The sequence below is a fragment of the Ailuropoda melanoleuca genome, chromosome 2 (assembly GCF_002007445.2).
Source record: "Ailuropoda melanoleuca isolate Jingjing chromosome 2, ASM200744v2, whole genome shotgun sequence".
Classification (NCBI taxonomy): Eukaryota; Metazoa; Chordata; class Mammalia; order Carnivora; family Ursidae; genus Ailuropoda; species Ailuropoda melanoleuca.
The window spans coordinates 145,462,094-145,468,440 of NC_048219.1; the positions used below are offsets into that span (position 1 = coordinate 145,462,094).

At 38.3% G+C, this 6,347-nt stretch overlaps 1 long non-coding RNA gene across 2 annotated transcripts in view; it reads left to right on the plus strand.

The window, feature by feature from the left end:
• LOC117801103 overlaps positions 1-6,347 on the plus strand; it is a 79,893-nt gene that overhangs the window by 45,311 nt on the left and 28,235 nt on the right. The gene's annotated exons all lie outside the window — the stretch shown is intronic.

The following is a 6,347-nucleotide window of genomic DNA, read 5'->3' on the forward strand; positions in this document are numbered from 1 at the left end:
CCCCCCCCCCCGCTTTTTTTTTTTTTTTTTTAAGAAAGCTTTCTCAGCAGCCCTTCAAGAGACTTCTCACACCTTGGGAAGGATTGGACCACATGTTTATCCTGAAATTAATCATGGAAAAGAGGTTTTACAACAATGGACTTAGACCAGTGATTTTCAACCTTGGCTGCATTTTGAAAGTTGAGAAAAATACTGATACCTGGGTCCCACCTCTAGAGATATTGGGATGCAGCCTGGGGCATGGAGAGTTCTAAAAGCTCCTCAGGTGATTCTAATGTGCAGCAAAGTATTTGAGAACCATAAATTTAGATCAAATATCTAGGGGATAGGGACAGAGTAGAGGTAGGAAATGGATAGCGGATTATAAATTACCAGAGCCACTAAATATTATTGTATTTGCAATGTAAATTTTTAAAAGATGTATGTGCATATATAAATGCACACATGGGATTGGAGTCAGGTTTGGAGGAATCCATATTTATAGGGACACCAGATGAATGTGGTCCATATTAGGAAGTCAAATTTGGATGCATCCAAAGCCAATCCAAACCATTTATGAGCATGGTTATGATAACGCATTTATAGAGTGATTTTTGACTTTAGAAAAGTGTAATAAACTAAGAAGTGATGACAGTAAATGATACGAGTCTTCGAAGGAAAAAAGTATGAGAATACTCTTAAATTTTGGAAACCTTCTTCAAAAAAATTTCCACTATCAAATAGCTTCTATATAACTTCAGTATTTTTCACATTCCTTCTATGAAAGCCAAAGATTTCTTAAGAATTCTTGAATGCATGATATTAAATTAACAAAGATTTCAGGGTGCCTGGCTGGTGCAGTTGGTTAGGCTTCTGACTCTTGGTTTCCAGCTCAGGTCGTGATCATGAGTTTGAGCCCTGAGTCAGGCTCCAGGCTAATCGTGGAGTCTGCTAAAGTTTCTCTCTCCCTCTCCTTCTGCCCCTCCCCACCTCATGAGCTCTCTCAAATAAATAAATATATCTTAAAAAAAAGGAAAAAATTAAAAAGGATTTCTTTATAACATGGATGGATCTAGAGGGTATAATACTAAGTGAAATAAGTCAGTCAGAATATAATTTCACTCATATGTGGAATTTAAGAAACAAAACAAATGAACAAAGAAAGAAAAGAGACTTAAAAAAACCCCAAACAAACCCAGACTTTTAACTACAGAGAAAAAACAGATGGTTGCCAGAGAGGCAGAGGGTAGGGGATGGATGAAATAGATGAAGGGGATTAAGAGTACACTTACCATGATGAGCACTGATGTCTGGAATTGTTGAATTACTATATTGTACAGGTGAAACTAATATAACACTGCATGTTACTTACATTGGAATTAAAAAAACAAAACAAAAAATGTTTCACTAGTTTAAAAGCTATACGAATACCCCAGACTAAATGCCTTAAAAAAAATTCAGATGCCCTGACTTTTTCCAATTATCCATTTTTTATAATTTCTTTAGGCTGGATAGCCAGGTCATTTTATTCTCGTATAGACTGTGCCCCACCTCACGCTGCCCCCATGGTGGCCAGCATGCTGCATTCATGTGGTCACTGTTGTATTTTTACATATAGAACAGTGGTTCTCTACCTTGGCCACACATTAGAATCATCTGGGGGGACTTTTTAAAGACTGACGCCTCCCTCCCACTGCCATACCCATAAGTTGAAACCAAATCTTCAGGGGCTAGGGCCGAGGCATCTCTATTTTTGAAAAGTTTACTGGCTGATTCTGAGATAGAGGACTGAGAGGTATTAGTACAAAGGGGAGAAAGGAGGTAGATGACAGGGACATAATCTGTTCTTTCATTCTTAGCTTGCTTTTAGTTTTTCCTCCCCCAAATCTAAGCTAATCCGAGTAAGCAATCTTGTGGGAGAGTGTAAGTAAGCCCTTAAGGTCTTGGCTCAAATGGATTTTGCAAGTAAAGGTAAAGCTTTATGGAGCCTCAGAAGTCTCTGGTAACACTCTGTAAATACCTGTGCAAGCAGCTGGCCCTCTCCTGTGATTTCTGAAGAAGCACCTCATACGCAGCCCTTTGCACTTGAGGTGCAGAGAAGCCTTCTGACAGCTGTTTTTACTGTGGTTGGTGGCTAGAGACCATAGCAGAGAGAAGAAAATCACTCACTTGAAGAAGGATCATAAAAAGTGTTTTTTTTTTAAAGAGCCGATGAAACAACAGGTGGGTCAGTCCTCTCTGTGCCCCACCCAGATTGTACCACAGCTCCATCTGCGCCTGCCGCGAACACCATGGGCCGTGCACTCAAGTCCCCTCCAGCGCATTTTGGAAACTAGGATATAATTTAGGCTGGCGCAGGAATGTGTTCGCTGAGCGTACTTCGGGGAAAGTTTATTGCACCACCAATTAAAGAATCAGCAGCAACAGAAGTAGTGAAAGCCATAACTCTGGAAAAGGAATACTTAGCATTGTCAGTGTGTCGGAGTAATTTGGAAAATAAAAACCCTAAGAGGTGGACCGTGATGGAGTAGAAAGAGCACTGCATCGGAGCCAGTAACCCTGGATTCTGATCCTGGCTTTGCCACTGCTTGGCTCTGTGATTTGGGCAAGTCATAGTATTGTCTGCGAGCCTCAGTTTCAGGATTTAAGAGAGGAGCTAGTCCAAGCCCTGGGCTCACTGTTGCAGATACATTTCACATTTTTATCATGATATGCAATCTGTAATTTAAAACATCTGTTAAGTCATACCTCCATTTATGATTTTCCATTTTAGACTCCACATGATGATTTCTAGAATAATCTTACAGTTTGGCCCATCATTTCATTATCAATCTTCTATCCACTGTCAGAAAAATAGTCGTCTTGGTTACTGAAAAGGACTAATAACTACTTGCAGCATCTTGGTCAAATCATGCATAGCTTGCCTTTGTTCTTTGGCACGTCAAAACAGTTTAAATGTAATGAATCAGTACAAGAACAAAAGACCAGTACACAAAAATGCTGTATTAACTATAGAAAAAGTTTTACCTTTCTAACAGACACACGAAATGTGGGTATGTGGTATTGCCTTTGGAATAGGATCTTCTTTGAGAAACTGCTATGATTCAATTCCTGAAGCTTTCTTTTGCTTTACAATGTTAGGGGGTGATCATCTCTTGCTCTAAATAGAGTATTTCCTGACTTAACAATGGACTACACCTCTTATTCCCCAGAGTGTATATTATTCTTTCCATATACGAAGTACATAAACTCTAGGGCATGGCTTTGTCAAATTTGGAGTAACTCGGACCAAGAGGTTGAGTCTTCACAGAGTAGCCTCTGACCTTATGCACAGAGACAGAAACACTAATTCCTGGTGAATCTCGACAAGCTTTTCAAGACTGTGGGCACTTTGTGGACATACTTTTTACAGCAGTTGCCATGAGTGCTGGTAAAACCTTTAGTAATGTGTCTTTTATCTTAAGCATTTGCCTCTGTACTAAAATAACTGGAAAGATGATAATAGCAATAAATGCTTTCTCACGCACCTTATTAAGGTCCTGTTTGCACAGTTTAGTTTTAGCCATTTGTTATTCTGAACTGAGAGATCCAGTCATTGATAATGATGTGTTTAATCTCACAAATGTGCAAATTTCACTTTCGAACAAGGACTTGGACTCAGTTTACATGTCCACCTAATAACATTTACAATCAAGTTATTGGCAGGTCCTGGTTAAACTAACAAATGCCTATTTTTCATTCTAGAAATGTACACAGAACTCTCTGTTTTCTGAACATTTTTTCCCTATGAGGGCAATTCCTTTTCTAATATATACACATTATGATGTTGTAGACAGGATTTCAATATGTGATAGGTCAATCTTGGCCCAAATCCAAGGGAGTTGATTTTATTAAACAACCAAAAGAGCCCTGATTTCTTGAGGACTGAAGTGTAAAGCAATCACCTGGTAAAGACACTCTCCCCCTCCCCAAGGGGAATATTAAAACAAGACCACACTATACCTATGACTAATTAATTAATTACCTCTGGCTAATGCCTGGCTCTATTTTTCAATATAAAATGATTATGGCTACAGAAAAGTAAGTCTCCCCTAGAGTGAAGAGTATATTAAATTCCCAGTGTCACAGAACATTAAAAAAAACTGCACTCTTTAAAATTTCAGTCACTGTTTTTCTGTTGAGGTTAAGGAGAAAAAGATAAGGATTACTGCAAATATACAAATAAAGCTCACCCCATTCTGCAAATTTTATAGATCCAGTGCTTTTGGTTAAGTCCTCTTAAAATCTTCTCTGGCTTTACTAATTTGAGAGTCACTTTTTATTGATAAGTTTTATCTCAATTTGCAAAAATGGATGGTTAAATGGTTTATAGAGTCACTGTGATAATCACAGTGCTACCTACCTGACACTTACGGCTAAAAGGTTGGTATGCATCTTTTATACCTGCTTGTGGTTTCAACTGCCAGCTTTCAGAGAAGTGTCCCTATAATTGACAAAAGGGAGAAAATAAAAGATAAAAAAGAGAAAGAAAAGGAGGGCAGTAAGGCCGATAGATTTTTCATTTCTTATCTTGTGATACATTCTGTAGCAGTAAACACTACTATCTCTGAAATAGACCCTTTGAAGGCAGAAAAAGAAAACACCCCAAGAGAAAGCTTTATAAACTGGAGATTGCCTTCCTGTTCATTGTGGCTTTGTCCTTTTGGAAAGTCTGCATGACCTCGCCTCCTTGTATTAAACAAGGGTGCAAGGACTGATGGTTTGATTTGGTGAGCTAGTTACAGAGTAGCTCTGGCATCCGTCACTTCTACTCTGTTGTCCATTATTTCTGTTCTGTAAATGGCAGCAGACATTTGATTAACTACTGAGATTTGGACATGAAGGGGATCCAAGGTGGGTCGGGAAGTAAATCACATAGCTACATCTCCACTTCATCTTCACCTCACCTGTTCCTCTGTTTCCAGACTCATGGCAGACTGGCACCTGGAGGCCTTCACCTTGGGCAGGAGGAGCTCTAATTATTTCAAGAATAATTGATTTAAAAATGCATATTATAATATCCTGTTAATAGAACTCCTGGAGTACATATCATTTACATATCATTTGTGGTATAACATTTTTTGGAAGAATTAAAAGCAAACCTCCCCTTCCCCACCAAATAGAAATATTAGTGGATAAAACTAAAAGGATAAGAGAATTAAATAATTTCTAAATATTTACAAAATTCTTAATTTATGCACAACCCATAGCAGAGAACAAGGACTGCCTTTTATACTTTCATAGTTAAGAGAGTCATAAGTAGTAGCTCCAAGTAGAAAAAGGCAAAAATCCAAATTTCATAGTAGTAATCAATATGGTGTAGCATCCAACAAAAAGTGACAACAGATATTTACCTAGTGGGTTAACATTTACTGTAAGCCCAAATGCCAGAAAACATTCATTTGGGATGCAATTATATATTTTGTTTCCTGACTTGTTTAAATAGCCAGGTCATAAAAGCAGTCAACTTTCTGCTATATGGTTGTACAGAATCAGATGCTACAGCCAGAAGTAATTGTAAAAAGCATCTAGTAGTTCAAATGATGTGGGACCTCAAGGGGTAAATGAATTTCTGAACGTAAAACTTGACTGTGGATGGTTCTGGAACTCATACCTTAGTCTTTTGTCAGTTCAGTGCTTACTTTTCCCTATGCTAAACACATTAGAAAGCTTTTGCATTTGATTATTTGTCACTATTCACAAGGAGGCACAATCGATCCTGGAAAACAAAAAATGGAAAATTAGGGGAAGTACTGTATAAAATTTAAGATCAAATGATCAACCAAATTATGGAAGAAAAATTAAGCCACAGACAAAACCTCATAACCTGAAAAGAACCAAAAAAAACAACTCTCATTCATTTAATACTTGTACTTCTACAAGAGCTTAGGCCAAGGTCCAAACTTGACTCAGTTGAGACCCAGAGGCTACAGGACTAAAAAATGGGTTGGAGGTATACAGTTAAGGTCAGAATTGGTCTTATTAGACTGCAAAGTCTATCCCGGGATGGCACAATGGGGGGGTCTTGATTGCTGATTGAAGAAAGGCCCAGCCATGGGCTAGCAATCATTTACATAGCAGTCCCCAGAGGAATGCAAACATACCCACTCTAACAATTCTTTAGCTCATGCCACAACCCTTCCTACAGCCTCCTATAAACTATGGAGGGTAACTTGCTTATGCAAAGATGTCACTCTAGCAATTGTTGCTTTAGGGCAAAACCTGGTAACTTCTGGCAGAGAGAATATCAAAGAATACCCTATAATCTCATAAATCAAAGCTTTTAACTGTCTGGATTCATATGTGACTGTATTCTTCCCAGTATGCAT